This window comes from Amphiura filiformis, chromosome 14, assembly GCF_039555335.1.
Source record: "Amphiura filiformis chromosome 14, Afil_fr2py, whole genome shotgun sequence".
Taxonomy (NCBI): domain Eukaryota; kingdom Metazoa; phylum Echinodermata; class Ophiuroidea; order Amphilepidida; family Amphiuridae; genus Amphiura; species Amphiura filiformis.
Window position 1 is genome coordinate 60,454,781 of NC_092641.1, and position 22,990 is coordinate 60,477,770.

General features: G+C 36.8%; 1 protein-coding gene and 2 long non-coding RNA genes across 3 annotated transcripts in view; all 3 read right to left on the reverse strand.

The window, feature by feature from the left end:
• Positions 1 to 22,990, reverse strand: part of LOC140170396 (protein Aster-B-like) — a 114,505-nt gene that overhangs the window by 51,193 nt on the left and 40,322 nt on the right. The gene's annotated exons all lie outside the window — the stretch shown is intronic.
• On the reverse strand, positions 2,510 to 4,944 carry LOC140170394 (uncharacterized). Its single transcript, XR_011861535.1, has 3 exons — positions 4,376 to 4,944; positions 3,415 to 3,777; positions 2,510 to 2,928 (listed from the first exon to the last, which is right to left on the reverse strand). It is a non-coding gene; the product is annotated as an uncharacterized lncRNA (long non-coding RNA).
• Positions 4,964 to 14,614, reverse strand: LOC140170395 (uncharacterized). Its single transcript, XR_011861536.1, has 3 exons — positions 14,215 to 14,614; positions 13,235 to 13,313; positions 4,964 to 5,816 (listed from the first exon to the last, which is right to left on the reverse strand). It is a non-coding gene; the product is annotated as an uncharacterized lncRNA (long non-coding RNA).

Consider the following 22,990-nt stretch of genomic DNA (forward strand, 5'->3'; position numbering starts at 1 on the left):
TGTAAACGCTTGAGGGCGCTGCTCCTTAAATAATGCAACAAACATGTTCCATACAAAAAAAAATAAAAAAAAAAAAAAAAAAAAAAAAAATCTGAATACCCCTTTAATCCCAAAACGGAGTGTCCCTTTAATGGCTGTTCCATCACCCTAACACCCACTGACACCCCATATTCTAAAAGGGCTATCAGTATACCAAAAAAAAAATTAAAATTAATTAATTAATTAAAAATCAAATAATAACCCTTTAATTGCATTTGCTGTGTAAACGCTTGAGGGCACTCCTCCTTAAATAATGCAACAAACACGCTCCATACAAAAAAAAAAAATCCAAAAAAAAAATCCAAAAATCTGAATACCCCTTTAATCACAAAACGGAGTGTCCCTTTAATGGCTGTTCCATCACCCTAACACCCACTGACACCCCATATTCTAAAAGGGCTATCAGTATACCAACAAAAAAATTAAAATTAATTAATTAATTAAAAATCAAATAATAGCCCTTTAATTGCATTTGCTGTGTAAACGCTTGAGGGCGCTCCTCCTTAAATAATGCAACAAACATGTTCCATACAAAAAAAAATCAAAAAAAAAAAATCAAAAAATCCGAATACCCCTTTAATCCCAAAACGGAGTGTCCTTTAATGGCTGTTCCATCACCCTACACTGAAAACCTATCTGTGTACCAAATCTGAGCCCTGTAGCTACTTTATTTGCTGAGAAACGGCCGGCCCTTTGTTTTAACATTTGGGCCTCTGGGCCCCTAGCCTTAAAAAAATCTGGGGCCATAATTGGTAAAATGCATATCTACAAGTTCGGGCCCATACGTGTGCCACATATGAGCCCTAGTGCCCTTGTAGTTTCACAGCTAACCTTGTCAAACTGTTGCCCCTTTTTTAACATTTGGGGCCCTGGGGCCCATAATATATGACATATGGGGCTCATGTATACATGTAAATATAGAGTACTCCTGGGGCTATCAGTGCACCAACTCAGGGCCCTGAGGCTGCTGCTTTATTTGATGAGAAACGGCATGCTTTGTATTTTTACATTTGGGCCCCTGGGGCCCGTGACCTTTGACCTATGGGGCCGAAATGGGCAAAAGGCACATCTACGGGGTAGGGCCACTATGTGTGCCATATATGAGCCCTGTGGCCCTTGTAGTTTTGGAGATAGCCCTGTCAATATGAAGGGTGAGAAGGAGGAGAAGAAGGAGAAGAAGGAGAAGGAGAAGACTAGATGGCACAGTTGTGTTTGAGCAAACACGAATATCTATGCCTGTGTTTCCCACCCTAACCCCCTTAACCCACCATGACACTCTTAATCCATCATGACACCCCGTAATATGTTTAATGCTAAAATGCTATTAGTATACCGACTAAAAAAATGTAATTAAAAATCACGGAATACCCCTTTAAGCCCAAAACGGAGTGTCCCTTTAAGCGGTTAACCCCCTTGCTTTAGCTTCTTGGGGCCCTCAAGATGTCTATGGGGCAGTGATTGCATTCTGGTTCTAAATCCTTGAAGTGAAAACTCATCATTTTATGGCAGTCAACTTTTAATTAATGGCATTAAGGTTTTAGCAGCTATTTGAAATTGCGAATAGTAGTGAGCTTTGGGAAATATTGCATTGCTCAATTCATCGCAAGCGTGTAGAAGAATTCAAATCAGAGATATACTTTTGTAGGTCCTGTGGTTCTTGAGTTATGTTGTAAAAAGGGCTGAAACAATAACACTATTCGTACATAACTCATTAGCAATATTAAATTAAGCAAGTTTTCGAAGTATATAATTTGTAGAATGCAAAATATCAAGGTGTTATTTTTCAATAGTATATTGATTTAGATAATGACAATAGATTTTTTTGGTTGCTACAACCAACAATACCTCATCTACCCTTAAGGTACACCTTACACTATGGATCAGCCGGTAAACATTTTGGTCTACAATTACTCTACATCATACATCAGCTAATCCCAAGGTGTGGTAGTTATAAGTGTCACTAATCTGAGGAAAAAGTGTGGGTCGTTAGTCCTAAGATTTGCTAGTCCGAATAAAAAATAGGGTTGTCTAAGCAAATATATTTTTGGACTAAAATGAACCATAACCCGGAAAAACAGTGGCATGAGCGACGGGAATTATATAAATAAACATTATTTTTCATCAGGTTCGCTGTCACAAATAATAAAGGAGACAAGTAGAAAAAGTGATCCCGCCGGGAATCAGAACCCAGGACCTTAACCACTTGGCCACGGGAGCTTCATGATTAGGCTGGTTGGAATTCGAACCCATAAGCGGTCACTTAAACTTACCTGAACCATGTTATTATTTTTGCGGGCTAGCGAACCATATGTTGGACTAGTAACCTTCAGTACACATTGGTTTGCCTCAAGTTTGGTAGTGATGTAGTGCGTATTTTGGTGGGCTCAGTATTGAATCGTGTGTGTTAAGTTAATTGCACAGAACGCATTACGCACAAGGGTGGTTAGCGTGGCACAATTGCTAAAAAGACATTAACGTCACTACCTAACTTGATGTGAACCAAAGAATAGTGCCTTAATTCTACTTTTATAGATTGTAAGGTATGCTTAGTAGTGCATTGCACTTGTATGCATCAAATGTCAGTGTCACTTGTTGAGGTCCTTATTGTATTTATAATTGGAGCACACATTTACTAGTGCACTATGCATGTAGTTAGTTGATGCACCACAGAAATTACTATGCAAGTATTTAAGTTCTCATAAAATGTTCACCGTCAACAAAGATTTTTCTTCAAAGTTGAATTGTTGCCATTTCAGTCTGGCAACATGTTGGGAAAGTTTTGAATGAAAACGACAGATAACAGATGGCAGCTTTTGATTTCCAAATCATCATCTTCTGTCTTTTAAGAATTGTGCCATAAAGCCAGTATCCTCCGTATTACTGCTGCACCTGGACATTGAAATAAAATGATTAATTACATGTTATTATCAGGAGCAATACTAATATCCTAAAATTGTCAAAGTATACTGTTTGTTGTGGTTTGGTTTGGTATTGAGACTGAAGACGAAGTGAAATTCATGTGCCATTTAAATGTGTCGTTTTGTTGTGTTTTTGGAAGAAAAAATGTAATGGTTATATAAAAGAAAGCACCTTATGGAGGCGCAGTACGTATACAAACAGCATGCCACAACATACTGAGGTAGCTGTACACACAGATATAGGTATATACTGAATGACTATTGCGGACATAATAACTGTTAATGTCGGTGAGCAGGGCCCATACCTAATTACCAGTGGGCAGTTTGGCTGGGGGATCCTTCATTCAATACATTGTGGCTGCAGCTAGGCTGGAGAAGGCTGTACACTAGTAAATAAGCATGGGCCTTAAGGCTGAAGCGAAAGGCATACAAATATGGTAACCAGATACTTACTTACCTTGTGAACAAGAAGAGTAGATTTGAAACTGGTTGAAAAGTTGTAGAGATGCTCTGATGTAATTGAGTTGTCACGAAGTTGGTACTGTCTGCGATTGATAGAGATGTAGTTTATACTGGCTACAGATGTAATTGGGGAGACATGGTACTGCAAGTAGTGCTTCTGCAATGCTCTTGTCCACCTTAGTGTGTACTGACAAAGAGGAGTTAGGATTGATGCTTTCTTAGCATACTAATGACAGCTGTGTCATCGTGAATTAACTTTTTTTGATTGTTTATGGTGATACTTCTTAATGGTCTTGAATAATATAGTTAGTTTCCAATTTGCAGTGAAATTTTAAGATGATTTCCCATGCAGGACTACCTGTAGAAAAAAAAAACACCCAAAAACATGGAAATAGGAAAATGGAGACATTAGAAATTTAGTCCCATCAATATTTATATCTTACATATAACAGGATTGAAATAGTTTTGGTGAGCAAATCCAATGTATTTTGTCTGACCATTTTAAATATAAAAACAGGAAATGCCATTTTAACATGGAACCATGGATGGATCCAAAAGGATACAACTCGGTCACATTAGCAATGGACAAAGTAAAAACAGGGAAAATGTGAAACAACATCCAATTGGGGTAATACATGTATGTAAAATACAAATGGTATAAATAAAGTTAAAAACGTTTTGAAAAGACAAGAGTAATGACCTTTCTTTTTCAAGAGATTAAAAACAGAGCCAGCTCTCAGTATACTTGTAGAGTCCAGCTGTAATTATTAAATGAGAAAATTCATGTGCATGGGGTGAAGCCTTGGGATTTCTTTATATAACTCATACCATCCCTCTTGTGTGTCAACTTTATTTGTCTCAATATTTGAGTGTAAACTGCCAAGTCACGATTCCCTCCGACATACCTTTAGCTAAAGCGAAAGGCATACAAATATGATAACCAGATGCTTACTTACCTTGTGAACAAGAAGAGTAGATTTGAAACTGGTTGAAAAGTTGTGAAGATGGTACTAGAAAGTTTAATTTGGTCAGTCGGCAATTTGTAGAGATGTAGTTGATACTGGTCAGATGTAACTGGGTTGGCATGAAGTTGGTACTGCAAGAACATGCAGTGCACCTGCAATGCTGTAGTTCATCTTAATGTATAGTGACATTGAAGATTCAAGATCAATGCTGTGACACTGTATTTTCTTGAGTTTGGACATTTTGACTGCTGATGGTGACGTTGTGTTGTGTGCAACATATTAGTTGAAATTTTGTTTATGAAATACTAAATATAGAAATAGGCTTGGCATTCTGTTCACATTCTGTCATCTGTTCACATTCTGTCATCTGTTCACATTCTGTCATCTGTTCACATTCTGCTATCTGTTCACATTCTGTCATCTGTTCACATTCTGCTATCTGTTCACATTCTGTCATCTGTCCGTTCACATTCTGTCATCTGTTCACATCATCTGTTCACATACTGTCGTCTGTTCACATTCTGTCGTCTGTTCACATTCTTTGTCGTCTGTTCACATTCTGTCGTGTTCTGTTCTGTTCACATTCTGTCATCTGTTCACATTCTGCCAACTGTTCACATTCTGTCATCTGTTCACATTTTGTCATCTGTCCGTTCAGATTATGTCATCTGTTCACATTCTGTCATCTGTTCACATTCTGTCATCTGTTCACATTCTGCCAACTGTTCACATTCTGTCATCTGTCCGTTCACATTATGTCATCTGTTCACATTCTGTCATCTGTTCACATTCTGTCATCTGTTCACATTCTGTCATCTGTTCACATTCTGTCATCTGTTCACATACTGTCATCTGTTCACATTCTGTCATCTCTGCACATTCTGTCATCTGTTCACATTCTGCCATCTGTTCACATTCTGTCATCTGTCCGTTCACATTCTGTCATCTGTTCACATTTTGCCATCTGTTCACATTCTGTCATCTGTTCACATTCTGCCATCTGTTCACATTCTGTCATCTGTCCGTTCACATTCTGTCATCTGTTCACATTCTGCCATCTGTTCACATTTTGTCATCTGTTCACATTCTGTCATCTGTTCACATTCTGTCATCTGTTCACATTCTGTCATCTGTTCACATTCTGTCATCTGTTCACACTCTGTCATCTGTTCACATTTTGTCATCTGTTCACATTCTGTCATCTGTTCACATTCTGTCATCTGTTCACATTCTGTCTTCTGTTCACATTCTGTCATCTGTTCACATTCTGTCTTTTGTTCACATTCTGTCATCTGTTCACATTCTGTCATCTGTTCACATTCTGTCATCTGTCCGTTCACATTCTGTCATCTGTTCACATTTTGTCATCTGTTCACATTCTGACATTGTTCACATTCTGTGGTCTGTTCACATTCTGTCATCTGTTCACATTCTGTAAAGAAATTAAGTTTGATCTTGTCAACATTCAACATTTTATATGGAGAAATATGCTGAACATTCTGCTATCATTCTGTTGATGTACTGTAAATAAATGAGCTTGACATTCAGTTAAAATTCTATTCACATTGTGTATCAACAGGATTGACATTCTGTAGGTATAAAGGCAATTACAATATGTTAATAGTTTGGATAAAATATGCTTGCCATTCTGTAATAATCGTCCACATTCTGTACAGATAGGTTTGACATTATGCACAGTAATAAGAATTGGCATTCGAGATTCTGCATAGAAATATGTTTGACATTCTGTTAACATTTTAGAAATATGTTTAACAGTCGGCATAGAAATGGGGTTTACATTCTATAAAACATTTTACAGAAAATTAGGCTTAACATTCTGCTGACATTCTGCTGACAATAAACATAGAAATAGGTCCGATATTTTGTCAACATTGTGTTCACATTTTGCATAGAAAAAGGCTGACATTCTGTGTACAAAAATTCACTTCATCTTTCTTTATGAAACTGATTGGGCATGTGATTTAGCATGTTACTAACTGTAATTTAGTTCAGTCAGCTTGTAATTTCTGGTCAGAACTGAGGATGACATACAACTCGGAAGACTGTATGTTAGGTATGTTTGCCATAAACACTTGTTTCACTGTTACATTGATTGTGGAAGAGGTTCCTATGATTTCATACAAAGAGCAACTGGTTCATGGTAGCTGAAATGTGATGCTAACACTGATGCATTATATTCTACAGGCATTGGCTTAATGTACACATGATCCAGCAGAGTTCCTTTAGCAGTGGTAGGAGAGGTTATCAATTGGTGATATGTCTGTAATGCATTAATTGGTGGTTTCTTCAGTAGATCATGATTGAAATCGCCCAAAATAACAACATAATCAACATCTAGCATCTCTATCTGGGTGCACAAGTTGTTTAGCACATCAGAAAGAACTGTAATGCTGGTACTGACTGGCTTGTAGACTGTCATGATAACAATAGATGGGTTGGCATTGGTTCTTATAGCAAGAATATCACATTCATCTACTTCAAGTGGTAGTGCAGTAAATGAAACACTCTCATGAATATACATTGCAGTACCTCTGCCTTTAGCATGTTCAGGTTGTTTTCTCATGGCAACAAGTTGATATGCAGGTATTTCATAGTTACCCATGTTATGATCAGTACTCAACCATGTTTCTGATAGGGCTATGATATGAGCTTTCCTGATTTCAAAGTCACATTTGATATCATCAATGTGTTTGGGAAGACTTTGTACATTGTGATGAACTATTATAAATTGTTCTCTGTGATTGGTGTGCAGAATCGGGTTAGCAACTGAAAGGTCACATGGTAACATATTTGATAAGTGCTGCTGAAGTGTTTCATTACAGAAAATTCTCTTTGGATCATAGTCTGAGAGATATAGACCAGTGAGGTGTGTGACACGACTAATTGCAACATATGCCATGCATGCTTTTATTCCTTTCAACGAAATAACTGCTTGATCTGTTGACTGTCCTTGTACCTTGTGCATAGTGATTGCCCAGGCTAGTTTCAGTGGATATTGCTTCCGTATTCTAGTTTGATGGCCATATTCATCATGTATTTCAATGCTTTCTTTATGCGGTTTTATGACAACACAGCTAGCATATTCATTTGGTAGAGGGCTTTTTTGTCTTGCATTTGCACCACACTTTGCATTATCAAATTGTACATAGATAGCACTTGGTTGACTGTTTGCATCATCAGGTAGGATCGATTTGACTGTGCCAGTGACTCCATTGCAAAGACCGTCAGGTACATCTAGATTTGTTGTAAGCATTACTCTAGCTTCCACTGCTAAGCATAGTTGAGATTGCAGCACTGTTTTACCAATTTCTTCAGACTTGTATGGTATTTTCCTGGTTTGACTTTGTCCTGCACGTTCTTTGATATCAAGAGCAAGGATGGTGGTTTTTTGACTTGGAAGAGATTCTAGCATTGTTTGGTTATGTTTGTCAACATCTTTATTGAATGCATAGATATGAAGTGCTTCCTTTGGTGGAGTCAAATTTGTTTCAGATTCAAGTGTTCGTGACAAAAGCTTCCTATCATCATCTGGATTTATAGCATCACCTTTTTTTCTTGAACGTAAGCGATTAAGTAGTTGTGCAAATTCAAGATCATCTTGTTGACGCATAATTTGTGTGAGTTCACAGACTTGGAAATTGTCAGTCCACATGTCATTCAATGGATTATCATCAGGTACACATAATGAAGTGGAATTGATGGGTGGTATTTGATAGAAATCTCCGACAGCTAATACTGAAATATTGCCAAAGAATGCACGATCTGAAGCTCGCTTAATTTGCTGTAGTCTACCGTGAATGTATTGTAACTGCTTTTTGCTAACCATTGAGATCTCATCTATGATCAGTAACTGCAAGTGTTGCAACTTTGTACGCATAGTATTGAGTGACTCTTCTCTAAGTGGTTTGTAATCTTTAGTAGCATGGATACTGATATTCAGAGCAGAACAAATTGTTTGTCCTTCAACATTGAAAGCAGCTGTGCCAAGGTGTGCAACAACAAGTACTGTCTTTTCTTGTTGTGTTTCACGTAAGGTGTCAAAGATTTTCTCTGCATGATATCTGATACATCTTGTTACATGAGATTTGCCTGTGCCAGCTCCACCAGTGAGAAATATTCTGAAAGGTTCTGGGTTTTCACCATTCATTTTTTTCATACACCATTGGTGGACATACTTGAAAAGCTGTAACTGTTTATCATTGAGAGCTCTGATCATTGATGCAACTTGGTCATCTGAGGGAACTGATCTTATTGTTTCAACTGGTGATCGATATAGGTTATCATTGCATTTGTTGGATGGATTTGCTTGCAATTCAGGAATTTCAATTTCATTGAAATCATCATCAGATTCATTGTTTAACATGATTTTGTCTTCAAGATCATCAAGACGTTGCTGTTCAGCTTGTGGTGCTAATGCAGCCCATGCATCTTCAAGATTATCATTTGCATTTTGCAATTCATTCCATGCAGTATCTATTTTGTCATTGATAGGTTCATATTTCTTCATGTTGTCTTTGATGACTTGTTTGACAGATTTCACACCTTCAGGTGTTCTAACACAACCAGTGTGATAGTACAATGCAAAGCTTTCAAAATCTTCTGGCTTGAGCTCAATGTTACGATGTGGCAAGTACATGCGTATGATGTTCATATAGTACTTTTCAGGATCTTTTTTCAAGCTTTATCTTTGGATAGCGTATAATTGCAGGTTTGCCTACACGTTCTATTGCAATTCCAAGATCTCTGCCTAGATACTCAAGATCATACTTTCTGCTTGTATTTCTTGAACTTTCTTCCTCTTCATCCGATTCATCATTACTAGCTCTGTTTCCAGTTTTTGATGATGCAAAGCTTAAACTTGATGCAAATGTTGCCAAGCACATGTCATTGAAATTGGGCATGTCAGGTCTGCCATAATACTTTTCAAGCAAATTTGTCATCCATACTGGCTCTGTGGGGTCTTTATTTTGCATCAGAGATAGTGGCAGTGATATTCTTTGACCATCTGGATCTGTCTGTACAAAAATGACTTCTCTTGTACAATCTTTCAAGTGCATGCTACATACTCTGTATATACTTTCCATAACACTTAACTCTCGACTGTGTAGATATACATTTCCAATTTTTCTCAGCTCTGTAATAGCATCACTATTGTCTTGTCTGGCTTCTTTCTGTGCATTTTTCAACAGATCACCTACTTGACGCTCAGATTTGGTTAAATACGACATGATATATTTGATACAACTATAAGCATCAAGTACAAGTTGAATGTCCATATTGCCATTCCAAGCACGTATCAGGTGAGGATTGTAGTTATTGATCAAAACTGCTGCAGGTTTTCTTTTCAGATAGATGGTAGATCGTGATGCGAGTGTTACAAGTGCCATTTCTAGTTCTGCTTGAGAAACATTTGCAGCATCAAAGATTTCAGTAACAGATGTCTTTTCTGTGATTTCTATATCTGGGTCAGTCAGAGTATCATGTACTTTCTGGATCAATTCTTTAGCTTCAATTGTTGCATCTGCCTCTCCTTGATCATCATGTACATGTAATTCATCAGGAGTGTCATCATTACTTTCATCTTCTTCATCATCATATGTATCTAGGTTTCTAGCTATGAAAGTTTGTTCTGAAGGTGGTTTTGGAAAGTTGAATCTACATGTTTTGCCTGTTTTGCGACAAGACTTGGTATGATTCTTGCTATGCATTTGGCATGATTTGACAATTTCATGGAGTTCTGGATCATCATCTTCAGATGGTAGTTCACATGATACATATTTGTCAACAAATTCAACAATGTCACAATCTGATACATCATATACATCAGGAGCATCTTCTACCCAAACTAGCATATGAATATGTGGCCAACCTCTCTGCTGGAATTCTGTACGATAAAAATAGTCAACAACTTTGCCAATAGGTTCAGCAGGTGATTTAAGGATATCTTTGATGTACTTTTTTACTCTGTGCTCAAACATTCTAGCAGGGGTTACTGTGTTTGAATAGATGTGTTCACAATGTGTATTCCAATCCATATCTTTGTGCTCTTCTGGTGTAAGAGGTTGTTTGCCTTGCTGTTCAAGAATTGCATTGTCAATTTCAATCCATCTACGGTCAGCAGCACTAAAGGTTAGAAACCATGTGGAATGCCAATTTGTCGAATCATTGCAAATAAATCTTTGAGAGTTGCATCCCAATAAGATGGTGTTCCTCTTATTTGTCTCAAATATCGAAATGCTGAATCTCTTTCAATCATTTGTTTGACTTGATCTTTGTCTGCAAGCATGTCAGGTGTGATCGCTTTTCCGTCAGGAGTTTTGGTATGGCCTTGTCTCATAGCAATTGAAATCTGAGATGTTATCATGTTCAATTCTGTGGCATATTGAGCAAAGAAAATATACTGTGGATCACTAGCAAAGCGAGAAAAAAAAAAAAAAAGATGTGCATTGAAATATCTGCTTGGAGAAACCTTTGGATTTCTTTGTTCTTTGTATGTATTCTTGCCATCAGGAAATTGAACTGGGAATGCTTCTGCTTCTACATTGAGAACACTGATAGGTCTGTTGCCTTCTGCAGGTGCAAGACTAAGTATGGAATCATCAAGGTGATCTGCCACATATTGTGTAAAGTCAACTGGCTGCAAACATGATATGAGTGGAACCGATGTGTGAGTGATATCATCATCATTGTCACTGTCATTCTGATTTGTTTCACTGTTTTCCTCATTGACATTGGCATCATCATTTTCACTGTCATTATGATCTGTTTCACAGTTTTCCTCATTGACATTGATATCGTCATAATTGTGATCATCATTTTCACTATCATTATGATTTGTTTCACAGTTTTTCTTATTGACATCTTCATTGTGATCATCATTTTTACTGTCATTCTCATTAGTTTCACAGTTTTCTTCATTGACATTATCATTATCACTGGCATGATTTGTTTCACACTTTTCCTCATTGACATCTTCATGATCATTTTCACTGTTATTCTGATTAGTTTCACAGACTTCCTCATTTGCATTTTCAGATTGATCTTGATGTCTTGTATTATCAATCTCGGTTCATGGGTTTCTGTGGATGCAGTTTCGGTTAAATCTTCATCTTTGTTTTCATCATTTCTATTATGCACTGATTCAGAAATGTCATCTTCAAGTTCAGAGTCACTTATATCCATATCAAAAGGTTCTTCAATTTCAGAGTCACTGATTTCCATATCAACAGGTTCTTCAAGTTCATTTGTTATGATAGATGCAGTCGTACTAATAGTATCATTGATCTCATCATGGATATTTTCTGTTGCTATTTCTGAAGGTTCTTGTTGATCTGTGAGGTCTGCAATCTGATTTGGTTCCAAGTTAATAATATTGTCATTTTCTGATTCCAAGCTTTCAGTATGTTCAGTAGCTATGATTGGATCATTGTCAATTGCATCCAATTGATTAGCATCTATATCAATGTCTTCAAACACTGGATTTATTTGCTTCAGTACATTGAGAGCTGTTCTGATCTTACTGGGACAAACTTGCTTGTACATAACGTGACCTTTGTATTGCAATTTACGCTTTCAGTTTGACTCGAACGATACTGTCATCATTGGGAAGACGTGGCAATGCTTTTGCTGTACTATCTACATCAGATTTCACACAAACAACCTGACCATGGATACCTTTCTGACAACCTTTGTATAAAGGAACTAATTTCATGAAAGGAATCACAGGTGCAATCAAGTGTCTTTCAAGGATGTTAAGTTCTGACAATTCTGCAGGTTGTGGACACAGTTCCAGGTTATTTGCTTGTGACAATCGTGGTACTATATTCTGTTTGATGTTGTTGTGACATGTTTTACAAATCCATGCATCAGTTGGGAGTGTTTCATAATTAGCATTGGATGGCATTGCTGATAACAAGCTAGTTTTGCTGTACTTTGCTTTGTTGAACAGTACAACTTGATTTCTGAACAATGAACGATTGCATATAAGACATGTGTAGATTGGCTTTTCATTTTGATTTCAGTCTTAAATTTCAGAACAACCTTTGCAATGTCACTTCTAGAAGATTTGTGAGAGGTTTTAGTTTGTTGGATTTGTCTAGCTCTTCTTTCAGGTTCTTGATAGGCTTCTCTCCTTTGGTTCAAAATTGCATCTCTATGTATCAAGTAGTATATGCTCCTTTTAATCAACATCAAAGCTTTGTTTCTAATGTAATTCATCCTTTTCTTTTCTAGTATTGTATCATTGTTTTTTGTGTAGTTCTCTTTTCTGGTTTTCAATATGGATGATCTGTTTGATTTGTAATAGCCTTTTTTGCTGTTCAGTATCAATGACTTGTTTGTTTTGTACCTGTCTTTTCTATTTTTCAGTACAGATGGTCTGTTTGAGCTATAGTGGTCTTTTCTATTTTTCAGTACAGATGGTCTGTTTGAGCTGTAGTGGTAGTTTCTATTTTTCAATACAGATGGTCTGTTTGAGCTATAGTGGTCTTTTTTCTATTTTTCAGTACAGATGGTCTGTTTGATTTGTAGCAGTCTTTTTTGCTGTTCAGTATCAATGACTTGTTTGCCAATGTAGTGTGCTCTTCTCTTTCTAGTATTCTCTCTCTCTGTGTTTGGCATAGTATCTTTTACTCTTGGCTTGACGCTTTTGCTTTCTTAGTATCATATTCTGTCCAAAACGAGCAACCTGGCTGATCATTATCACTGGAATTATTTAATGTATTGGTGGACTTCCACTGCATGCCTGTAGTAAGGCTCATAATTTCTGATACACTTTGATCGGACTTGTCTTGATCTATACATGGATTAAAAATTACACTTGATACTGACCTTTCAATACTAGGTATAGTATGTAATGAACTTGTCTCATCTCTGTGTGCATCTCTTATAGCATGTGTAGAAGGTAGATCTGTCGATTCAATTACAGAAAGAACATTCATTGACGTTTGATTTGCAGATTCATTGCATTCATTGTTTGATTGGCATTCTGTATCACTTTCCTGATTCAAGGGTATGGGAAGAACTACTTCACATTCATTCTTTGCTTGAGATTCTGTAAAGCATTCTGTAGGAATTTCTGTATCACGACCTGACCCGAAGGTACAGAGGTATCACTTCACATTCATTCTTTGCTTGAGATTCTGTATGAAATTCTGTATGCAATTCTGTATCTTCCTCCTGAACCGGGTTACAGGAGGTTATAGAGGAAAGTGGTGAAGAACCACAAGCAAGTTAGAAAAAGGAATGTGGTGAAAGAACACCAAGTAAGTTAAAAAGAAAGTGATGAAAGAAAACCAGGCAAGTTAGGAAAAGAAAGTGATGAAATAATACCAGAGACATGCAAGTTAGGAAAAGAAAGTGGTGAAAGAACACCAGGTAAGTTAGGAAAAGAAAGTGATGAAAGAACACCAGTGACATGCAGAACATTGGGTAAGTTAAATAGTTATTTTAAGAGTGGATCAATGAATAAATTATGTATGGGATGAAGGGTATTATAACACAGTGATGGTAGATTATTAAGATGACAAATAAGACGATCAGTCATAAGAAATGGGATTCAAACCCAGATAGAACAATGAGAACAAAATTGAGTACATGGGTAGTTGGATGTGAAATGGATTGGTTGGTTACCAGGTGGGTGCATCATTAAGGCAGTGTGAAATGTTTATTTGACATTGTCAAATGTTTGAGCACATGTGGATAGGCGAGTGAATTTAACAGATTACAAGTGGAAGAAGGTTAACCAGAGGGTAAAATGGAATAAGGTGGTAAGATAGTGTTAGATGAGTGGATGATATAGGTATACATACCATTAATGTTGGTTTACAATAAGCAAAGTAGAATTCATAATGTCCCGATTTCATCAACAATCAAGGATACGCCAGATATTGTTTGGTAAGTAGCGATGATAACCAGAAACCAGGGTTGATCACATACAAAACATCAGATTGATATGAAAAAAAAAACCCACCAGAAATAAGAAAGTATATTAGTACCTTAATATGTGAGGATTACTGCATATTACTTTTTGATTAATATATTCATATAGTGCAGGGCAGGCCTACATGTGGTACCAGAATCTTACACAACGCACATGTACAGTTGGTCTAGCAGAGTTTGCCGTGATCAATGGTTTGTAGAAAAACCAAAACAACACACAATACCGGTACTTTAATAGAACCATAGACCATTGTGTAACTTTAGAAACAATTTTTTCGAGAAGAGAGTGAGAGAGAAATCAGTCTGATGCCTTGAACCAAGACTAATAAAAACAAAGAGGATTAGTGCATTTACAAATTTACTCTCTACTGGACTAAAAGTGATACTTACCTTGCGCTTTCTTCTCCTCACGCTTCCTTCTTCTTTCATCTCTTTTCTTTCTGTCTTTCGAAGGCATACTGAAAACTTGAGAAATGATACAATATAAATTTGAAATGTGTTGTATTTGTAACAAGTCATGGTCAATACCCTCAGTACGCCAGTGGCCATCCTCTAATGTTATGTATAGTGAAGCCAAGAATTCTCCGCGTTGCGGAAATTCCGCAAAAATCACGGAATTCGGAAATAAAGCGGAAAACACATTTCTGAGAAGAAAAAAAATTTTAATCAGCAAAAATGACCTAGAAAAAGGAAAAAAATAGAACTGAAAAGAAATAAATAAAATATTTAATGACATGGGTCTTCAAAATGTATCAAAATAAAGTAAAATCCGTCGAGATTTACCGTACTGACTTTATCGCAGGCTTTTTAATCAGTTTATCCTTGGATTGTTTGCAAACAATTACAGTAAAGGTAAGATTCTTGTGAAATTTTATTATGTCAGAAATGTGCTAAAATTACAAAGCGGAGAAAAGCGGAATTTAGCATTTGTAAAGCAGAAAATTCTTGGCTTTAATGTATCTCTAGTCATGCTAAAGGTCGATCGATAGATGTACATTTTAAATCAGCATAATTTAGGAATACACTTTTGGCTTTGAAATAAATTTTTACGGTAAAAAATTTATATTTTTTTACTTATGTCAGATAAAAACATGGCACTTGGATATACCTTATAAAAAAAAATCCCAGGGTTAAAATTAGACATGAAATTGTGTCAAATTTCTGATTTGTATAGGCCACAATTTCGCCCGTGACCTTTTTTGGAATTAACTTTTTAGTGTTTCAAACTAATAAAGTTTGATAAAGAAAGATTTGTCCATCTCCAAGGCGCATCGTGTGGATTACAGTTTTGTCAAAATATCTGTTTCGATTTCAACTTTTTTCACTTGCGACTGCCAAAGTGTCCATCTCAGTACTTTATTTGTAATATTTATAAAAAAATGGGAAATAATCGATATTTCTACTGTGGCTTGCAAAACTATCCATCCATGGGTACATTTGCAAGTTGATTGTGACAAAATGTAATCGGAATTGAGAAATGGTGCAATCAAAACTATGATATATAACCCTATATGATGTGCTTTTAGTTGAGAAATATATTTCATTAGCGAATTATTTACTTGAAGGAAATCAAAAAATCAACTAGAAACATCACGGTTTTCAACGCAAGGCATCGAATGGGATGGCTCCACCATGGGGTGATTTACATGTGTACAAATCTTGTATCGCTGAAAGTCAGAGTGGTAAACAAACAAACATGAAAATATGGGCAAAAAATAAGTCACATAAGTTGCAACTTTTGCAAAAGGCAGTCCCTGCATATGACCCCTGAATGACCCTAAAATGACCTAAAAATTTGACTCTAAATGTTGACTGTTCCTACCAAGTTTCAAGCACATACGACCAATTTTTATTAATTTGACCTCAAATGACCCCTTGGTGACCCTGGATGACCCAAAATGACCTTGCAATGACCCCTTAATGACCCCGAAATGACCTTCCAAAACTTTGGCTCTAAATGTTGACCCCAAAGATGACCCTTGGCGACCCTGGATGACCCCAAAATGACCTTCCAAAAACTTGGCTCTAAATGTTGACTGTACCCACCAAGTTTCAAGCCCATATGACCAATTTCATAAATTTGACCTCAGATGACCCATTGGTGACCCCGGATGACCCCAAAATGACCTTCCAAAAATTTGGCTCAAAATGTTGACTGCACCCACCAAGGTTCAAGCCCATACAACAATTTTTAGCAATTTGACCTCAGATGACCCCTTGGTAACCCCCGGATGACCTTCCAAAAATTTGGCTCTAAATGTTGACTGTACGACAGTTTTTGTAATTTGACTTCAGATTGACCTTTGACCTCAGTATATGACCTTGAACCCCACCCAAAAAAGTTGCCAGAGTTTTTGACCATGACCTATCCTGCCCATCCATGCCCGAGATACAGCATCCGGACAGAAGCACAGACAGTGCAAAACAGTATGCCTCGAGTGGAGGCATAAAATATGTATATATGTAGTACCAAACATACTGACAAAATGAAAGTTATTTCTTTTCATTTGGCCGAGAAAATTAATTTTACAATGAAAAGGTGTAATTTAAACATCAAATCGGATCGTTTGTATTAATACCTCAAATGACGAGTCTCATGCTAGCCATAATTCACTAGCGTTCTGAGTGAATTGTGTTTCTGTACAGTTATAAATGTCTTTAATTGCATCAATTACCACAATGATTTGTAGAACCAACCCAGCACATGGCTTGTCCACATGGCAGGGGTAGCATTAAGGCCCGAAAGTCGGGGGGGGGGGGTGTTTTTCACTCCCGAGCTTGGAGTAAAATCCAAAAGTAGAGAGTCAGAGTTAACCCCTGAGCTTGCACATATATTCCAAATATAGAGGGTGAAAAATTAATATTTTTTAAATTTAGGGGGTCATTTACCCCTGATCGGGGGTTAACGCTACCCCTGCCACATGGATCAGCAATCATATTACAAGGGTACACAATTTGTGTGCAGTTGTTTGCTTTACTACATATTAAAGCATAGTTAAGCTGCTAAAATTTGGTACAATTGTGCACTTTTAAGCATGTGAGTTCCCACACATGAAGTACATGTACATACATCAAACTGTGTGACAACAAACTAGATGACCATGGGAACATTTTGCCGGTGTCAGGTCAAAGGTCATCTCTGGTAAAATCTTAAAATTGCATTTTCTGGACATCTGTAATGAGTACCGGGCTCAAACTCTGTGACAACAAACCTCATGACCTGGGAAACATTTTGCAGGCAGGAGTCAGATACCTCCACAACACCCAACACGCCCAGCTAGGTTTGTGGTCTATGACCATCATTTTTTTTCTTTTTTGTCAAGTTGAAATTTTAACCCAGTGACTTGCCAAAATGTGCCATTTTACCCCAAAATAAGGTTTTTGTAAAATAATTCTGTAACGATAGGACATAGATAGCACAAACTACATGTTGGAAATCCTTGTGATCAGACAAATAATTTGGTGTATCTGCTTAAGCTTGGAGCATGTTCACATTTTACCCCTGTGTGACCTTTTGTGATAAAATCTGAAAAGCCTCCAAATCTTAAAATAAATTAAGACCATGCATTTCATGTCTGGACACTCATTTTAAATCACAAAGTGCACAATGATTAGCAGCTGTACAATCATATTGGAAACAATAATTAAATACAAGTGACATGCAATGATTGATAAAATATATATATATGAAAGAATAAATGAAATGACTCTCCCATGCACAGAAAGAATGACAACTTTGATGCACTGCATGCCTTTTCATATGCGTTGTCATTCACATGAATTTGGCCTGAACAGTGCCGCTCTTTTTACATGATTCTCTCTATGGAAATGTCAAACGATACAAAATATTGATTTATTATCATACATGTACATACAGGACAGCGTTCAAGATCTTGGCACTATTTGGTGGCCAAAGATGTGTAAAAAGTATTTAGGAGTGAAAACAGCACTTGATGCAGTTTTTGTAAATTATATATCACATTTGTAAAGGCAAAATTATGTGTATTTGTTTTTATAGAACTGAAACCATGGCATTCCCTGTGTTTTTGGAGAAAAAAAAATATTTTGGGTCTTTTTTTGCTGTAAATGGGCATTTTTGGTGACAATTGTTTTCCAAATATATGCTATAAATGTAGGCCTACCTATTAAACCAGAAATATTTTTTATTTTATACAATTTAATAAGCTACATGCTGGTAATAAATTCAAACTAACTCTTTGCTGGCATTTTAAAAGTCTTAAAGGGTATATAGCTGGAAGGAAAAGCCGACGATCAATTGAAAATTTTGACCTTTCATATTGAAGATATGGATTTTTCCCCTAAAGACCTAATTTTTTTGGTGTTTTGGAGAAAAAATCCATATCTTCAATACGAAAGGTCAACATTTTCAATTGATCGTCGGCTTCTCATCCCACCTACATAGGCCTACACTTCAAATATAAATCATCAGTTTACTTCGAGTACTGTAAACTATCAAAAATATCAATTTTTACTGATTTGCCTAAAATGTGTATTTACATTGCTAATTTGAAAAAATTAAAATTATTTGATAACAGAAGGACATTCTTCGTCTTCAGAATGCAATTCGATATGTCTGATGTGCTCTAATGTCCCATAATAAAATTAATACTGTCCAAACGTCATACCCCTTCCTTAAAAGTTTAGTACAAAGAATAAGGTATAGCTATTAGCCTACATGTACTCTAGGCTACATATTAAAACTGAACATTATATATCAAGCCTTCTGATCCACCATACCTGTATTTAGGCATAGGCCTTGTTTGAAGGCCTATGATTTAGGGAATACATGAAATGAAACACCATCCATGTTCATACATGTACACAGATTCTCAACACACTAGGGTGGTGAGTTGTGAGAGGTCAGGGTTAGTAACAGAAGGGACTTTAAATCATAATCATAAATCCTTGGTTTGGGCACATTACCCATACTTTTATACTCACTCGTGGGACATTTGTCAAGGATCAGAATAAACAATAAAAAAGGCCCATTCAGTGATTTTCTCATCCGGTCGATCGCAAAAATCATCAAAATTCAGATTTTGGTACCTTTGTCATTTGTCATAAATATGTAAACATAGCCTGCTAGTGGTTCAGCCGAAAACCGTGGATTTAATAAAAAAATTAGGAATTTAAATAAATCTGTAATTTACGTTAGTACTGACAGTATCTAAATCAGCTACATGTATTAGAATGGGGCTTCAACTTCGTTAATACTGCTGTTTTCTTTGTTTGTTGCCAAATTTTTCATTTCAAAAATACCAAATGACAATTTGAATGACGTATCTTTCAAGCAATTCAAAAACAATTTTATTTTAGATTCATTGCATCGATCGGAGTGTTATCGTCAGAGCAACTCGGACTAGTCGCGTCACAAAACAATTTCATTTCAGATCCTCTTGGATCTCTGGTCTATAAACCACAATGGACTGCTAATAGCTGCTAATAATATCGGTGTCAATTTGACAAGCCCAATGCCACAAGAAGACACGTCCATTTTTCGAGCAAAAATGCGTACGGTAGGGCCTATAGACCTATGCACAGACCCCGGGGCACAAAATCATCAATTTGAACGTTTTGTAATCTAATTCTGGCCGATCTGGCGTTATCAAATAAACTAAAAACTTAACGCCGAAACGTTTGGTAACATTCTTATTCGTTGTAAAAACATATTTACGGCAAAATAAATACAATTTAAAGCAAAGAATTTTAATGTACTCACTCGGTACTCGTGTCTACAATGGTCTATGTGGAACAACTTCATCCACCGCTTTACTCAGTATCAGTCGCGCTATCAGCAGATCAATCAGACAACTTCAGTTTTGAAATCCGTTGCTCTGAGCTGAATGCGGCAGGACCCGACTCCAAAAATAGACCTCTCAATCAGGCTACAGCGTATTTTCCAACAAACAAACAAATAAATATCCGAGATGATGATGCAGATGATGAGATTCCGAAAACGATCCGCGTGTTATATTCCACGTTCAATGTTTTTGTTTACGCTGCAAATCTGGTCGAAACTGGTCACAGCCCGGGGTCGAGAGCCGCGTGACCTGTATACTCAATCGCTAAGCGACGAACAATTGGTATTGAGACGAGTAAGATAGCGCGTCATTCTCAACACAACAAAAAACCTCCCAACCTATTGGCTAAAAAACTAATCGCTACCGTTCAGCGATGTAGTATGAAAATAATTCAACTTTATGTTCAGTATTTTATATGCGCATTGCACCAAAGCACTGTGCGAAAGGTGCAATGGTGATGGCTACTGGAGATAATAATGCAATGGTCAATTTTAATGGGCCATACTTTTTCTTCGTGAGGTCGGCATGTTCTGATTTAAATGAAAGATGCTAACCTATTAATGACTAAAATAGATATGATATTCTACAAATCGATTTCACAAGAAAAGTAGGCCCTGGCCGAATTACTGCTAACGGACAAGTTTTAATGCTAGTTTTGGCCATAGATCCTGGAAAAAGACTATTCCAGGGTCTATGTTTTGGCGTTGAAATAGCGGCATCGCTTTTCAACATTTTTTAATTAAAAAAACTGAATTTTTAAAGTTCCCCAAAATTGAAGCTTAAATGAAATGACGTAAAAAAGTCAATTGTCACGCATGGTAGAAAACACCGCTTAAAAAAAGTTGATTTTTAGGTGCTTTTCAATGGAGAGGTTATTTGGTGGTCTACGCCCTTCAAACCCAACCATGTAAACGGGTATTGAGCGCTCTCGGCTATCAACTTCAGAAAAAGTCGGTGCGTAGCTGCTTTATTTACCGAATAGCGACCGGCCCTATGTTTTAGCATTTGGGGCCCTGGGGCCCATATTATGTGGCATATGGGGCTCTTATATTCATATAACAATATAATGCTGAAGATCTATTATTGTACCAAATATGAGCCCTGTAGCGGCTTTATTTGCTGAGAAACGGTCGGCCCTTTGTTTTAACATTTGTATCTGTGGGGCCCCTAGCGTTAAATATGTGGGGCCAAAACGGGCAAAATGCATATCTACAAGTTTGGGCCCATACGTGTGCCACACATGAGTCTTAGTGCCCTTGTAGTTTTACAGCTAACCTTGTCAATCTGTTGCCCCTTTTTTTAACATCTGGGGCCCGTAATATATGACATATGGGGCTCATATATACATGTAAATATAGAGTACCCCAGGGGCTATCAGTGCACCAACTCATGGCCCTGAGGCTGCTTTATTTGATGAGAAACGGCGTGCTTTGTATTTTTACATTTGGGCCCCTGGGGCCGTGACCTTTACCTATGGGGCCAAAATAGGCAAAAGGCACATCTATGGGGTAGGGCCATTAAGTGTGCCAAATATGAGCCCTGGGGTCCTTGTAGTTTTGGAGATAGCCCTGTTAATGTGAAGGGTCAGAAGGAGAAGAAGAAGAAGGAAAAGGAGAAGACTAAAGAGCATAAGGAGAATATCTATGCCCTGTTCCACAGGCATAGATAACTAACTAGAAGGCTATATATTTGTACACAAATACGGCTATACCCGCATGTTATCGGTGTACCCAAACTTACAGTCCTTATTTGCTGAGGACTTAAAATAAAGAAATTGTAAAAAGTCGCCTAATTGGGCAGAAAATGTGTAAAACTGAAAGTCAAAGTCCCTTTGTTTTAACATTTGTACTGAAAGATACATTTCAAAAAACCACACACTGTAAACTGGTGATAGGGCATATAATGAAAAGAACCACTGAGCAAGTTAAGATGTTTGGTTAATTAAGTTATCAATTGTATTTTTGTTTCAAAATGAAGTGCTTTCATTCAGCAGTGATATACAATATGAAGTTAATCTATATCTGTATAGTTAGTACTACACAGCGCTCCCTACTGGAACCAGACGTGTAGGAATTGATGTGCGCATGGGTTGCTTAGTCGCTTTTTAGGTGTTCCATCACTGCAGTTAAACTATGAGGCAGTGTAGCATAACATTTTGGCTTTCCAGTCAACTGAAAATATTGTATTTCAAAATTAAAAAGAAACACAATAGCCCAAATAGAATAGTTATAGAATAGTATATATATTTATTAAAACATATTGCAGCCCAGCAGCTGAATTACGTGATTATTACAATTTGATTTGAATAATATAAAAACATCAAATAACATTAGAAACATTTAGCAATTGTGAAAGCATCAAATTACATTGCACACAAGTAATATTTAAATATTGTGAAAACATCAGATATTGCACATAAGAAATAATTCATAAAAATGAGACCATGGGGGATTACACAGAACAGACCAGCTATTAAAAGGGCATAATTTGAACATGGGGAGGTGGGACAATTCATATGAGCAGACCAACTAACAACCTGGAGACCAAATTTAAATTTGTCAAATAACAGATAAAAAATTATGGTATTAGGCGATCGAAAAAAGAAACCCTTTCAAGTAGGGTCGGTCGGTCGGTTGGCCTTCCTTTTTTTTTTTTTTATTTGACCCAAAAAATCACCAAAATATGTAAATAATTCGCAATTTGAGAAAATACCCAAAAAAAACCATTTTGTTCCTGAAATTTGGGTCGGCATTCATTTGTACAGGAAATTTTTTTTCCGAATTTGTTCAAAATCTGGGTCGGTCAGGCCCGTAGAACAGGGTTT